The following is a 17,161-nucleotide window of genomic DNA, read 5'->3' as shown; positions in this document are numbered from 1 at the left end:
CAGCAATAGGACTGAGTTTATTTTACCTTTGGATAAAATTTTCCATATGTACATGAAAGTAGGCTGAAGTATGTTCAAATGCAATTGAAAGCCTGGCATTTTAATACAGAAAGTAGGTAACAAAAGAAGCATACGAGACTTCGTAAACAGGTATTTTGAAACAAATTTAATAATAGACTTTTTAAACTCTCAAATCACTGTCAGAGCATATATATGTTAAAAGACCTATAAATATATTTTAAAACAATCTATTTTCCTTTCACTTAGCTGCCAAGATCTCCATTAGGAGGTTTGTGTTTCCTTCCAACATTAAAGAATACCTCTAACATCTGTAGCGATGAACGGTGAAGAGTGTCAGTTCTGCTTCTGAAACAAGCAATGCCGCCATTTGAAGGAGGAAAAATGTGAAATAATGAATATGCCTTCGGAGAGCAGTCTGTTATATAACAGAAAATGCGCAAAGCCTCTTGCTAGGTTTGATCTTCTGAGTTTCTTCTATACACCTGTATGGAGTGCAGTTAATTACACAAAACTTGGTCAATGGTAAAAGTATTGCCCAGGGATGCTGAACCCAAATATAAAGTGTCACAGAGCACACTGCAAGGACTTCATCTCACGTTTCCTTCCTTACAAGTATCAGGAAGGAGAGAAGGGGATCACATTAAAACTGGGGCAGCCACGACTTGAAATACTATTTGCTTTTTTTCCACAAAGGTTCTGAGAAAGAAGAGAGGAGTGCTATGTTTGCTGGGGAATTGGGAGATTCATGATCACTTTTCTTTTCCACAATTGCTTTCCCTCTGTGCTCCATTTCCCTATCAGTAAAGGGAAGCAGTAGCATTTCCTGATGTTTTAATAACCACCAATAAACAGGTGGGCATGCTAATGATTACAGAATGCTCAGTCATTATAATAAAAGGGAGGCATGTACAACCATCGTTGGGCAATAAAAATAATGTCTGCAAGAGCTTTACTGGAACCACGGTACAGAGCGCCACAGATCCTGCTCTAATAGGATGGCCAATATTTTACCATTGCAAGTATCTTTTAAAAAAAAATCCCCATGTCTAATCTATATCCAAGAAATGTAATAGGATCTGCAAAACTTCCAAGGCCAGGAGAATTCACAAACAACATTTTCAGGCAAAGTGATCTCACTCCTCATTTCAAGTAGAAAACACAAACAGTCCATGCTGAGTGTTTTAAACTGTGCAAATGATGTCTAACACTCAGAGACATGGCTGGTAAACACTTAATCTGCCTAAAACTGTAGAAGATATTTAGCACAAAGGCTTTTACAAATATTTCAAATATTCTCAAATTTTATGGGGAAAATTTCCTGTAATTATGCATAGAAACAGGTTGGATGTCCTGCCATTTTTACAAGTAAGAACGAAAACAGACTTCAGTGATATTCCATCTTAAAAATAATAAAAAGAAGAAAACCATTTTTTACAATTTTTAAAAAAAAAAAAGCTTTAAGTGTACTTTAATCCCAGAACTATTTTATCTAGATGTACTTATAAACAGTTTCAATTGATTTGTGAATTGGATAGTTTTATACCCACATATATACAACAGTGTGTATGTCATTTATAACGACATAGGGGTATGCAAAGGACAATATTTGCAGATTTGAAGTTTTCTAAAATGTTTCAAAGGCAGACACTGAAAACCTCAGTACTTAAAAAGAATCCTTAACTACAATGAGGGGGGAGAAATCAGTGTTAATCTTGCTACTCAATCCTTAATTAATTTTATATTTTGCTTAGCTTTTCCTTTTTCAGCATGTATATAATTTTAAATGTAAGATATGCATGGTTTTACATTTATTATCTGCATATGTGCTCACCCCAAACTGCTAATTCATCCTTAATTTTTTTGGTTAAAGTTACACGCTTAATGTTATTTTAACATAAGGCTTTTTTGTAATGTAATGATATTTAATTTGCATTAGCACAAGTGACATACAATAGATCATGCTATTATCATGATTGATATCAGATGAACTGGCATAAATTCAACGTTATAAATTGAGCCTATAAATGAAACTATTATTTTACAGGAATTACTGTAGTAGAAAGGCTAAGGACCCTCAAGTCAACCTTAGTCAAACCCACTCTTTAGAGTTTTATATTTTATGCCTGCAATAAATGCTTTTGTGAATGCCCATAACCTGCAAAAAAAAGTCATTGGAAGTCTATTAATTATAATAATACTATCCAAAAAGCTGTGAGGGCTTATTTTTGTGACATCACTCTTTGATTTCTTACTGCCTTAAATTATCCCTTTGTTGGCTGGGTGAGGGTAACAGTCATACTTTTGTCATTAAATATAAGGAGTTTTAAAGCCTGATCCACCTTAGCTCTAATTGATATTGCTTTCATTTGGCAGATAGTGACCTGATTTATAATTTAAATATGCATCATTATATGCACCTCTTCTGTATAATGAAAAAGCGAAGTTACTCTCATCTTTTCCCGCAATGTTAACATCAAGGAAAAGTATCTTTCTTTTTTCCTTTTATACCCAGAGCCTAATTGAAAACTGTTCATTGAATTTCAACATGATAGAAAAGTCTTTTTATCTCTCAATTTGTCCATTAGCTATTATAATTGAAGTATCTGCTACACAGCTGAATTGATATTGTTCTTGTTTAAATTCTGGATTTCTCTAAATCTTCTATGAGGCATCAACTAAAAAAATATGGGTTAGGAGACATTAGCTAACAATATTGCCTAAATGGGACATTAGACTAGCACTCCACATGTGTAAAGCTACAGAAAGTAGGAAGTCATCTAATTTTACTGGAGAACGTGTTGCATAATAATCTTAACAGCATGACCATAAGGTTTGCTAATTGCCACATCTGTTTAACAGCTGTCAGATGTTTGCCATATGCTGCCATCAATATTACAACGGAGTACATTACAGGGAGTTTTATTGTGTTCGACTGTTATTTATTTGCCACAGACATTACCACAGCCAGTGACGTCTATTTATGTTAGATCACTAATTATATTTTTAAAGCTGCATGCAAAACCTAGGTTTTTCAGCTTTCTTAGACCCCATTTCTAATGACGTAACTAATAACTTTTTCCTTACAGATCTCTGAATTGATTTATAAATTCCTATCTCTTGTTACGGTAAATAATTTTTCTGCAAAATAACTTATTTATGCTGGTTTTGAAGGATGTTTCTAAAGCCAAGTTGTGTTTTCATGGTGATGTTTGTAAGAACTTCTTTTCCAAAAAACCCACTTCATCCCAAGTGTTTATTCACCATGACACAGGTCAGGGATGGAAGATACTTCAGTTTTAGACCTCAGAAGGTTGGATACCCCAATTCTAGTCCCAAACCTGCCCCTGACTCACTCTGTGACCTTGATTCATTGTATGAACTTAATTCTGATTTGCTGATCTGTAAGTAAAAACCTTCTGTACAACTGCAGCATCAAAACTCATTCATTAAATGTCCGCAAAAAGTAAAAGGTACTAGGGCACTGTTACCATTAAAGGATCTAAATACAGCTGATCTTTGCTGTTCTTTTAATCATTCTTTCAGAGATTTTTTAAATTACTTCTTTCAACCAGTCTGTGCGTTACTTTTTCGTTAAATGTAGCTACTAAAGCAATGAAATAGGAAGCAGAGATTGACAAAGTGCAGACTAGGCAAAATATGCATGATGTGATTTAATATGAGTTGATAGGTGTCACCGATCTCTATTATAAATAGACTGTGCGAATTCCATATGATGTATTATTTATCTATTGTAGATGCCTTTTTGTTTCATTAATAAACCTGGAAATCAGACGTATACATTTCCAATGATGAGGGTTTGGCAATACAAGGCATTGTGGCATTTGACTGCAATTGCTCAATTATTTTGATTATTTTCTTCTTCTTTCTCCATAAATGATTAATGCTTGAGATGTTTGTTCAAGATTTTTCTGATTCTAGCTCATTTGTCCAGCTGAATTCTTTTTTTCTTCTCTAATGAGAGAAGATTATGGCAGTGTAAGGACTTCCACTTTGACCTGAATTCTGGTTCCTCCGAGATATTGCACTGGAACACACAGCATGTAGGTCCTCTGGCTTAGGCTTGTGCTCAACTGTGAGGTCTGAGAACTCTTGCAAATCTCAGTTTGAACCTCCCTCAAAGCCAAAACTCTTAAGCTGCTGTTCCACCTACAGTTAAAAATGTTTCCCTGGTATTTCTATGCTTCAGAAAGCTAAGAAAATCCATTGCTGCTGATTTGGATAGGAAAGGATTTGAATTTTTCACATTTCTGAAGAGAAAAGCAAACAGCAGCTAGTATCTTCCCTTCACTCTTTCTGAAGATGCTCAAGCAAAGATATCCTTGAAGACATCAAAGGGTAAAGAATTTAAAATAAAAGGCAAAGCTGGGGATTGTTCCAGGAGCCACACTGTCAAGCCTCAGGTACTCTAAGATGGGTGAGGTTGGCAGGAGAGGTCAGTGAAGGACTGAATGTGGTTGTGAGTTCAGCCAACACATGCCTAGGGGAGAAGGAGGTGATCAACCCCCATGAGAAATCAAGCTGCCTAACAAGAGTGCTTCCATCAGTAATCTAAAATTTGTCTGCCTTCTACATTTGATCTCCTTATTTTCTTCTTATATGCCTTTTTAATGCTGTTTGTAGCCATTTCAATTATGTGATTTCCTTATCTGTATACCATTGAGAATACTGTACAAGACTTTATAAACAGCTGCTAAGTTTATCTGACTGTCATTTGGTTTTCATTATGCAAGATAACAATCTTTCTCATATCTTATAAGAAGATATAATGTGATTGTTTCTAAACAGGGAGGGGGGAAAAAGTCTAGTCTGCATTATCCTCAGCCCTGTAGTATTTGTAACGTCAACAGTGTTAGCACAATCTCCAACATTTTTCCTTGCTGCGGACCAGGAAGAATTATCTGTCTATTTTTTTGGTGTTTACTGCTATCTCCCCTTATTCTCCATTTTAGACACAGTGAGTTTCTTATCTGGAGCATGGTAATGTGGCCACAGATTTGCCTATATTCAGTCTGATCATTCCTAACTGTTTTGTGGAGCTCATGCACTGAAGGGAAGGATGAGAGGCAATTGTCAACAGTTCGCTGTATTAAATATGGATAGATATTATTCATGTAATTTGACAGTTCTTGACTTTCAGCTGTATAATGACAGTGAAACGGTAGGAATTTCAGCAGCCGAACTTCTGTCTTACTTCAAGATAAGCTTATCAACTGTAGCCTGAATCCATTCAACTCATAAGCAGATCAAAACCCATGTCATGCTGAACTGCTGTGCTGATTCCTGCTTCCTACTATTGCTTTACATGTCCATATGGTCTTAGTTGTTTGCCATCTTACAGTTATTTTGCAAGGTTTTTAGGAGACAGACTGTCTCTTGTATTTGTTCAGCACCTTGTACAGTGAAGCCATAGATCCCGCTTGATGCCACCAAATGCTCACATAACATAAATAGCATATAATGAAGTGATAATAGGTGATGGTCAGCCCTTCTATTTTTTTCTCTCTTCATCAGTTATGCAGTTGATGTACAAAGAGTAGCTGCTTTGTTTGGTTTGCCATAACACGAAAAAGCACCCTGAAGTTTATCCTGTGCTATTTATTCCAGAGATGCACTGGGATCGCTGAACAATATGCAAGAATCGTGTATATCACTCGGGTGCTCCCTCCACCGCAGCACAGCGTGGCAGCTGCAGACTAAACAATGTCTTTAGGTTAAGGACTGATCAAGTGTCTGTGGAATTCCCATGTTCCCTGATGTGCCTTCCAGATTACTACACTGTTTCCAAACTGGTGGGATTTGGGAGGGAAGAATAGTGGATTTGTAGAACTTTTGGCAGTTGAAAGTTCAATTTATTTTTTTCTTTTTTTAAAAAGCAGAATTGTGAAAGCAGATGTGAAGTCTCTCTTTAGTCATCTCATTCATTTTCTTCTCTGCCAGTTCACTGGATTTCAATCTTACAGCTGTAAGCTCCTCCAGGCTAGGACTGTCTTTTTGTTTCTGCCTGTACAGTGAAGAGCATTAGAATCTATATAATAAAAATGTAGAAATGTTGCTGCTGTCTGTGACCACAGGATGGTGTCCTATCTTCAGCTCGACCTTGCCCACTCACCATTGTGTCCAGTGTGCAGTTGGTAAATATGGGACATTGAAGAAAATCAATCAATACAGACTTCCCCAGAATATTTTCAAATAATTTATGCTCATTAAATCATTATTGATGTGTTTGTCTTCTCTGAATTTGGTCACTTTTTGAGTACAGTTTTGAGCAGCAATAAACAAAAATGATCATTATCAGAGTAACATATAATAAAGAACTTTTACAATTTCTCAGCAAACAGTAGGAAACCCTTTGCTATTTGACTTTTCACTATAATATGTCGATAGAAATACGACTTCAGGTTTCAGAATTAAATGCATGCCTCAGTGGTTTGGTTTATGCATTCATAATTATATTTACAGTTAGAAATAATGTAATCAGGAAAATAATTTTTTTTATTGGCTGAGTGCACAAAATGAGTTGGGAAGAAAATGTATTTTTAAGCCATGCCTTCTTCCCAACAATTTAGGATCACTTTAGCTTCATCTCCAACGTACATTAGGAAATTATAAACTAATGAAGTCCATATGGGTTAGTATTACAGCTAAAGGTTGCTGGGTCCCTCACTCGATTCCCTCTTGCACAGCAAAGCCCAAAATGCAGAGGACGCAATAACAGGACATAAAATCATTGGGGTGACTCTGCAGAGTTACACCATGCAATGGTTCCCTGTAAATATTTTAATTCCTTTATAACAGAAAAGCAAAGCTTTAAATGAAAAAGTGGATGGGGAGGGGGTGCACGGCATCATGTAATTGAGAATTCACGTGCCCTGCTAGGCAGGGTTAATGGGCATTGCCCTGCAGTAAACCGGCTCCTGTGAATCCTTGAAATGTCAAAGTGGTACAAAACAAGACTGTGATCCAGGTCCTTCTGGTGTTAAATGGAGGCTGCAGGGCAGCTCTGAACCCAAATGCATAATTTGTAGACACAGGATGTCATTTACGATTGTTTACCTCTCATTAAAACTAATCAGAATGGCTTTCTGTGAAAAATTGATTTTTAATTGGAAAAGTTATATCTGTGAACCTGTTCTATTTTTCCTTGAAAAGCTGGAAACATTTTGTTTGGAACTGGTGGAAAAATGTCTTTGTTTGCTGATAGTTTCAAAAGCACTGAATGACCTTTTTTATCTCCAGTTTTTGGCCAAAATTAGCAATGAAAAATAATTGTCCGCGTGCTTTGCATAGTAATTTTGGTCAAAACAGTCATTTTCCATCAAAAATAAATTTCAAGGGACATTTTCGCTTGCCAGATTGAGAGGCACATAAATGCTGGGATGCAAACAGGAGGGCAGGCTCGTACAGGGGGCTTCCACACTTCTCATGATACTTTTCAACAGGACTGTCACTAGCGGCACAAGGTGCAGCAATGTCAGTTTTAATTAAAACCTTTTGTTTTACCTACTGCACAGAACAGCTGCAGCATAAACTGAGAAGCAAAGGCACCACTACATGTGCAAGTTCAGGTTTTGCTGAACGTAAATAGGAAACAACACTAATGTGAACCCCACACAAAACTGGTTCATCACATATATTCTAGAAAATTTTGATCACTTCTGCCTGAAATGTTTCATGCAAACTTTTGCTGATTTTCAAAGAACATCAGCTAGAAAGAAATGCAGGTTTGGGGTTTTTTTTCTCAAAAAGTGAAAGACAACTGACTGTTTCATGCTTAGATGTTTGTGTGGCTTATGAATCATTGCTTGATAGCTTTGGTAAGTACCCCACAAAATTTGCTGAATCTAATTCAGTAACAATTACACATTTAAGCTCACTCCTCAGGCTGGATAGTGGCTGTTTACTGTTACGTATGACAGTCAAACTTTGAAGACACTTAAGATGAAGAGATTTTAGGTAACAGCTGTATATAGCAAGTTCTTTTTGAAATTCAGTGTGACTCAAAGATATGACTATACCAAATCTTAACCCTCTATAAATAGATGATAAATCCCCCTCTGACCCTGAGCCTCAGGACTGCTGAGGACATGTGCCACTGCGCATCCCTCCCTGCTGATCTGACCCATCTACTCTCTTTTGGGATGTTCAGCCTCGTATTTTGGTCAGAGTAGGTCTCTCTTAACGCTCTTAGCAGCAGAGTCAAAAGAACAGCCTGGAGTAAAAGTCAGTCCTGGGCAATACAAGTACATAAACTTTATACTGACTCATCGCAGAGGATACACTTTGCCTGGACTTGCACGCCCATTCAAGTATGTAGAGAATAACCTGGATGAGCAGGTGTGATCTTGAAGGAGTTAAGTCATCTCCTTACCCAGTGATTGAAATGGGGCTAGAAGTGGCCACCACAAGCCTGGGGTGGGCCCTAATCTCCTTGAGGACCTATTATTAGGTAGTTGCTACACGGTATGAGAAACTGGTGTGTCTGATAGTCCTTGTCTTATAAATCTGAGCTGCAGCTGCGAGGATGCAAGCAAAAATGCCCTTTGAAACAGCCATGGGAGTGGAAAGGCTACTGTGGGGCAGCCAGCCCAGCCTGGATGATTCCCAACCCCTTCCACCCAAAATCAACTAAGTGTGCAAAGCTGATTTACACAAATGGGTTAATTGAAACAGAGTGGGGAGCGTTTGTGATGACTGCCCTGTTGTAGAGTGGTGGAGGGGGAAATGCCCTTTGTGAGGAGCCGTGACAAGGACCTGGAAACGGCAACATCTTCAAGCGGCTGGAGCTGCAGGAGGACATTCGCCTCCGGCCTCGCTCACCCTACTAACTGCCCTTTGCCTCAGTTTCCCCTCATACGAAATGCAGGTAAGTAAACACATTAATCACCAAGGAGGGGGAGATTTTTAATTAAATAATGATAGTCAAGTTACTCTACATTGAAAAATTACTAATCTGCTGTGCGATGTGTTTTTATTTCTCCGCTTTTTTTGTTTGTTTCTTTGTGAGCATCTGCAAAAATAGCCTTGCAAGCCATGCATCTCATTTTCATGAGGAGTTTATGAAAGCCTCAGGGAACAGTATTTATATTACCTGAAGTTACCTTTATATCGTAAGATATAGGCAGCGACGAGTCAAAAGGCACAAAGGACCTTTGGAATTTAAACTTGTTAGGTGTTCTGCTTAATATAGCTGAGCAAGATTTTATGCTGTCATTGAAGTTTTCAGAGCTAGGCTATGCTATTTAAAATGGAATTTCGCACTAATGAGCCTAAAATAAAATAATGTGTGGAAGGAGATTTCAAAGTATACTCAATTCTATCAGTCGTTTCGCATAAACAGAAAAAAAAAATTACAAATACAACCAAACAGCACCCTCTCCCGGTCACTAACACCCATGGAAACACTTCTTCAAAAATACAGATTTTGCAGCAAGTCATAAAAGCAATGCTGGCCCTAAAGGAGAAAGGGAGAGAAGGTAAGATGCTGGAGATAACATTTCACATATCGTTTTCTCAGAAAAACATTAAAAGTATTACTCTGCTTTTATTCTTCTGTAGGTTTTGTATTAAATCATGTAAAAAAAAAACAGAAAGCTAATTTGCTTCAAAAGTAGATCTCAGTTATGAAAGGCTAGTTTTCATCACAGTTTTATCATTTCTGTAAGACCTTCCAGGTGGGTCATCCAACAGATCTGGATTACTAATTTTTTGTATCCAATGGATATTTCATTTTTTTCCGTTTTCAAGCTTCTAATAAAAAGAACACTTCCCCCACCACCACTGTATATACATAGAAAACAGTTTGTGGAGCTACATTTTATTCTATAATTCTTTATGAACAAATACCTTTAATGTATTTTATGTTCTGCCTTCTTCGGGAAAATTCTCTTATGTTTCTGATTCTTGACTGAATAAAATTAATTTTAAATTTCAAGTTTCCAATGCAAATTTAAAATTTGCTTTCAATGAACATGCTGCCACACACTCTGAAACTCATGAAGCCTGATAATAGATGAATGATTTTGTTACTAGATTCCTGGAAAAGAAACACATGTGACCATCGGGAATATTACCGTGATAAAGATTTAACTGTAAAATGAAACTGTGTAGTAGTTGAAGTTTGGATAATATTTCCTGTTAAATAGCAATATGTTTATACAGCTCAAACAGAGTTCTTTGTGTACTTCTTCTGACACGTAAGATTTGGAGTCCTACATCTTCTCTGTGTCATGGCTGACTTTTAATTAAAACTTGCACACAAAGTGTCTGGTATACTTTGTTTATTATTCTAACCATATTAAAAGCAATCAACAATAGCATAAAAAGAAACTCGGTTCTTCCTCACTTCAATAATCCCACTAAAATCAGAATAGGACTTTTCTTGTAGGAAAAACCTGCAGTTGTGAGGAGCTGTAGCTCCAATGCCCAGGATACAGTATTTAATAAACTATATATAATTACACAATACAAAACTTGTTTGGTCTTTTTATCTATCATCAGCTAATCTAGCTGAAGATATCTTTTAATTTAAAAGTTGGAGATGTTTGATGTCTCATAGTGAAGGCATAAGCAGAAGTCCTTCTGACTGTCATCTGACAGTAAAACATTCCTCTTTTATGGACCTTTGCACAAACCACAGTTGTGTGAAGAGGAAACTTGATAAAGTGTTTTTGTGGCAAATTGATGGGCCTGGCTTGTACTGAAATTCTGCAGTCTTTTCTATATGCACAGCCTTCATGAAAGATGGTAAGATTTATAGAGAAAAACTGAAGGAAGCAGATTATTTTTTGTAAGCTTTGGAGTGTATGAATTAATAAATTCTAGTTGTCCTGGCTCTTAGGAATTTCATTCTGTCTAAATTTCAGTTTTGTTTTCTACTTTCCCTCCCCGGCAGAGTCGAACCTGGGAATAGCATCACTCAATGGCTCGTTAGTTTGATAAAGTGGCATAAGTGACTACAGCTACAATGCATACTTCTAGCTCGGAAGCATTTATAGGTCTCGAGGGAATTCTGAAAAACACCAGAAAGTCTTTAGGTACTGAATCACAGGCAAGTATTTTGAATCTTTAATTTTTTTTTATATATTCTTTTCTATGAGGATGTCAGAACTAAAATATGGAATATGCTTTTCCCACTTGGTTTCTATTACTTGTAAAGCATTCAAAAGCTTCTAGAATAAAATTACCTCTATGCCCTGCTAGGGAGCAGGCAAAATTCCACTGAGTACCAAGGGAGTCCCTCTGCTGGTGTTGCTTTCCATTTTTAACCCAAGTATAATAATAAAAATGACTAAATATTAGACTGGAGCCATACAATCTTAGATGCAGCGTTTATTTGTTATCATGTTTATCCCAGTGGAGTTTTATTGTATGTTTATATTTATACAAAATGTGCTGAAATATATTCTGCAGATTAACATTTATTTTCAGGTGTGACATATTCATCAACATAATAATGTGTAAATTTGTTTTAAAAGTTTGTTCAGATTATGATAGCAGCCAATTTGCATTTAGAAATAAAGAAAAATTGGAAACAGAAACACAAAAAGAGATGAGAGGCGCAGGAAGGATGGGGAGGTATGGTAGAGAAATGGTTTGCAAGAAGAAAAGTGAATCGTAGATAACAGGTTAAAAACAAACAAACAAAACCAAGATCACAAAGCTTTACAAGACCAACAGTTTTAGAACAGTTTAGGAATACTCCAATAGAGCAAAAATCTGAAGTCCTCACAACTCCCAGGGTAAAAAAGGGCATAAAACATTTTCCTAAGGATAATCAGAGCCTGATAACAGCACAGGGTTTTCATGCACACAGTCCTGAGCCCAGCGAACTACCCGGGCACCCAGCTGTGGCAGTAAGAGAAACACAGAGCATCCACTGATAACAACTGGTCACTTGTTTGCACGGAGACTGCACTGATAAGGGCTGCCAGACAATTTACACTGAGAAGCAACAGCAGATAATCAGAAATTCCCTGAGAAACTGGATTCAATCTTGAAACAATATAGCTAACTTTTCTAATCAGAACTGGGTATTTTCCACTGTGTGAAAGACAGTGAAGCATAGTTAACTCCATCAAACTCAGAAAATTTCCCCTGTGTGGATTTAGGACCGCTCTCTGACAATGAATAATTAGACTTCTCAACATAAAAATACATTTCTATTTTGTTACAGTATTCATTTAAGGTTTAATCACAGTTGTCAATGTGTTATTTCAGTGAATAATATTTTCAGATTGAGTTATTTCACAGTGCATGCAGCAGTAAGACATATCTTAAGGTACTAACTGATTATTTAGACTTTATTTATTGTCGAGGAAAGCAATATATTGGAAATATTGTATAAATAGCAAATACACTAAACAGCAAAATCTCTACCTTGCATTATGAATTGAAATGACCTTATTTTAAAACATTTGAAAAACATCATCACAATTATATGTTATCAACACAGAAACAGATTACCTATTATTTTAACATAATTAATTTGAGCTCAGTGCATTTGTGTTGCTGTGTGTCATCCATCAATATAATTATAAAATGCTAAAAACTGGGGTTAGAATCTTCATATTATTTTAATTGGCTGGGGTTTTTTTTCTTTAAATCCACCATTCATTTGTCTCCATCTTCAATGTCTGAAATTTTTAATTACAATTCAAATTTCTTTTTTCTGTCCCCTAGGCCACGTTCCAATCTCACTTGTGATGTTTTTGCACCAGGGCCTTCAAGAGAGATAAGCTTTCCCTCTTCAGTGACCACAAGCTTATAACCAAGTTAATGTTCTTTTCCTGCAATACTGCTCGGGGTTTTTTCATGTCTTTTTCATGTATGTTTGCCTTCATTTATACTTTCATACCTCTGGTTTGCTATTTTTTTTTCTCTTTTAAACCTATCCTCCTCCACCCAGTATGAAAGCAAATGAATTAATAAATGGTGTAATATTTTAAAGGGCTTTCTCTAAGTTAGGGTTTGTTCTCCTCCCTAGCTTAACTGATAACTCTCTTCCCAGTGCTTCAGTAGGCTTGGGTTGTTTCTTCCTCTTTGTTCGCAAGGTAGGATAGGTTGCCCCTGTGTGATCTCAGATGATGGGAGGGTGGATGGAAGCTCTGTATGAAGGTAAGTGTCTACACATTTCTTGTCATACATAAATGTCATTCTCCAGGAAAACACTGAGGCCACAGCTGTCCAACGCAGTGCCTGGAAATGCCTGTCTCTGAGGCTCTGATGAGGCTTGACTTTTTTTATGCTTCTGACTGATTTTTTATTTTTTTTTCCTTTCTCTCTCATGATTGACATTTGTCTTTTCTGGGCCTTGTTTGCTTGCACTGCACTTGTAGGGAGCCTGAAGCACTGCAGTATTTTCATTTCAGTCAGGTTAAGGGTGACGAGGATTACACATGCATACTGATTTATGCCTTTAAGGCTGGAAATAGTGTCAAGTGTGATCTCAGCAGAGCTCTACTCGATGACTCAAGTGCTCGGTACGATGTTATACTCTCAGACATCAATCCTCGTCCACTAAGGTGAAAACTCTGTCCAGAGCATCATTCAATAAAGTCTTGATCTGTAAGTGTTATTAGTTATTAATAAGATAATAATGATTTTTTGAGTGTTCATGCCAAAGCCAGAATCGAGCCTTTATCAGGCTAAGTAGTGTTGAAACACAGAGCAGCAAGCAGTGCCAGCCTCAAAGAGCTCTGACTGTAAATGTGCACTTGATAACCAGTATCTCTGCAAGCCGTGTTATACCCATACTTGTGTGCTTGTGAGAACCTTGCACTACTTCACTACAAAGGTCTTATGCAAAGAGGCAATATAACTCTTAAGTTCAATGTTTTTATAGATAGGTCCTTGTAGTATTATATTTGGAAGTGCCATATTTCAGTTCTTCCTTGTAATTGGCATCTGAAGGTAGCTGTTATCCCAGAGGCATGAAGCATTCTTTTAAATATTTCAAGCTCTGCGTTACACTGAAGTCTACTTAAGTGCCTGTTGACTGTGTTTCCTTCATTTTCTAACCATATCCGTAAAACAAAAGCAAAACAAAACCCAGAGGGAGTGACTTGACAGTTAATATTCCCTTAAGATATAAACGGCCAAGGACTTGAACCCCAGGTGCTTGCATTGTAAGCTACTGGTTCTTCTTCCGTCTCTGCCTTTCTCTCTTTGGTTTTAAATACACAGTTGCCTGCACCTGAAAAGCTTTCCCCAGCACACATTTTCAAAATTCACATTCCCCTGTGAAAAGCATTATTTTGGTTCCACTTCCTCTTCCCCATAACCAGAAAAAGCCTAAAAATTCTCGGTTGAGCTGTATTTGAAGCAAGCTGGGAAATACAGAAGATGGGAAGAACAACACAAGAGCAGCCCAAGGCTGAGCGCTTTCCTTCCATTTGCCTTCAGCCTTTACCAGCATAAGGAACTATGTAGTTTGGTTTGCTACTGACTGAGTGCTTTTTGCAAAGCAGCTGGAAAGAATGATGGAAGGGGTGGAGGGAACTCCTCTTTCAGATGCCAGCTGCAGCAGAACAGTTAGCTCTGAATATTTTCCTGTAAATTAATTTAACATATCTCATCAATAGTGTCCAATTGAATAATGTAGCAAATGTTTCTAAAGAGCTGGTAACGCACCAGACACAAAACCATTTATATCTGACTCGGTAGTGCAACCTCAAACCATCCCTGTATCAATAAAATATTGTTACCCTGACACCAAGTCTGAAGGAGCAAGTGTATCAGTGAGTTTGGATAGGATGCTCTCACCCTGCTGTATTTGTTCTGGTAGTCAAAAAGGGGTACAGAGCTCTCCTAACTCTCATCACAGGTCCTTGGATAAGTGAAAATTCACTCTTAACAAAGCACAATGCCTATTCTTCTCTAATCAAGTCAAGCAGGCTTGTATTCTAACAAAAAGCCATTAAACCAAGGGAGAAAGAGATTAAAATAAATTATGCTACACTCTGAAGCACACCTGTGACTGTAACTATAATTGGTGGATAGACAGACAGGCAGACACTCTGTCAGCTCTGGAAATGGGTCATAGTGTTCTGGAAAAAATAGCAAAATGAGCTAAAAGTCAGCTTTCAGTTCTACAGTTCTGTCTGTACTATGGAAAAATAGATTCAGGTTGATTACTCTTACTCTAAGATTTAATTTCTCTTGGATGTACTCCCAAAACAGTCTCATCTTATTTTTGTGCTATTCTTTATAGGCGCTGGCTGTGTAACTATGCTAACATAAAACCACCTCTGTTTCCAGAATCAATGTAAATTCCTTAATTTTTATTATTTTGGAGTAAGGGGGATTCTGTCTGTAACGCACATTGTATCCAGAAACCCACTCAAACAACAGAGAGGCTTTCCAAAAACTTCAGATTCTTATTTGGTACTATAAATTAATGATCTTGAGATTTGGGGTGAGCATGACTCAAAAAAGTCCACAGGAGGGCCATGAAAATGATCCGAGGACTGGAGGACCTCCCATGCAAGGACAGGCTTAAGAGTTGGGATTGGAGAAGAACTCCAGGGAAACCTTATACAAGCCTTACAGGACATCTGGGGATGGGTTCTTCATCAGGGAGTGCAGGGGTAGGACAACAGGTAAAGGTTTTAAGCTGACAGAGGACAGGTTTATGTTAGATATTAGGAAGAACTTTGTTCCTGTGAGGGTGGCGAAGCACTGGCACAGGTTGTCCAGAGAAGTCATGGATGGTCCATCCCTGGAGGTGTTCAAGGCCAGGATGGCCTCATCCAACCTTTGAGCAATATGATCGAATGGAAGGTGTCTCTGCCCATAATAAGGGGGTTGGTACTGGATGAGAAGTTAGACAGAATGTCTCTCTGATCACGTTTTCTTTCAAAGGGTATCTTCCCAGACACTGTTCATTCTTTTGAAGATGATAATGTCTTGTGTTAAGTATGATCAGCCTGGATGAGAGGGAATGGCCTTAAATTGCACCAGGAACAATTAGGAAAAATGTCTTCATTGAAAGGCTTATTGGGCACAGGAACGGCTGCCCAGGGAGGTGGTTGAGTCACCATGCCTGGAGGTATTTAACAGATGGGTAGATGACTTGCTCAGGGATATGGTTTAGTAGTGGTCAGGTATACTTGGACACGACGATCTCAAAGGTCTTTTGCAACCTAGCAGTTGTATTTATTCTATACTGTGTGCTGAACAGATGTCTCTTCTTCTGTAATCACCTGTGTGCAGTGTTTCCCTATCTCAAATGCAAGGTCAGGCAGAGATCTGGCTCTAAAGCTCCAAATTAGCAAGAGTTTTGACTGTTGTGAAGTTCATAATAACCTTAAAATCAATCCTTTGAAAGTAACAGAATACGCGTAACATTTCTGGGAGAATTTATACATATGCATGTCAGTGGGAAACAGTCTGTAACCAGCTCTTCTCTTGCTGCACACCATTGATGGAGATCATGCCTTCATGTTGTCCAGGACTGATTAAAGGATGCTGGCCTTCTAAAAGCCGCCTCTTGGTGTTGGTAGACAGCCGGCTGAACCTGAGCCAGCAGTGGCCCAGGTGGCCAAGAAGGCCAATGGCATCTTGGCTTGGATCAGGAACAGCGCGGCCAGCAGGGCCAGGGCAGGGATTGTCCCCTTGTGCTCAGCACTGGTGAGGCTGCAACTCAAACCCTGGGTTCGGTTTTGGCCCCTCGCTACAAGAAGGACATTGAGCACGTCCAGAGGAGGGGAACGGAGCTGGGGAAAGGGCTGGAGAACAAGGGCTGAGAGGCGGTTGGGGGAGCTGGGGATGATCCCTCTGGAGAAGAGGAGGCTCAAGGGAGCCCTCATCGCTCTGCAGCTCCTGAAAGGAGGTTGTAGCAGGTGGGTGCTGGGCTCTTCTCCCACGTAACAGGCGACAGGGCGAGAAGGAACGGCCTCAACTTGTGCCACGGCAGGTTTAAGACTAGAAATCAGGAAAAAAGTCTTCACCAAAAGGGTCATTGGGCACCGGCACGGCTGCGCCGGGAGGCGGTGGAGCCACCAGCCCTGCAGACGTTCGAAAGCCGCGCAGCTGAAGCGCTCGGGGGCGGCTCAGCCGCGGCCGGGCCCGCTGGTCTCAAAGCTCCTCTCCGACCTAGCGCTTCTAAGCGAGCCTCGGCAGC

This window comes from Phaenicophaeus curvirostris, chromosome 18 (genome assembly GCF_032191515.1).
Source record: "Phaenicophaeus curvirostris isolate KB17595 chromosome 18, BPBGC_Pcur_1.0, whole genome shotgun sequence".
Classification (NCBI taxonomy): domain Eukaryota; kingdom Metazoa; phylum Chordata; class Aves; order Cuculiformes; family Cuculidae; genus Phaenicophaeus; species Phaenicophaeus curvirostris.
This window is presented reverse-complemented; position numbering follows the sequence as displayed.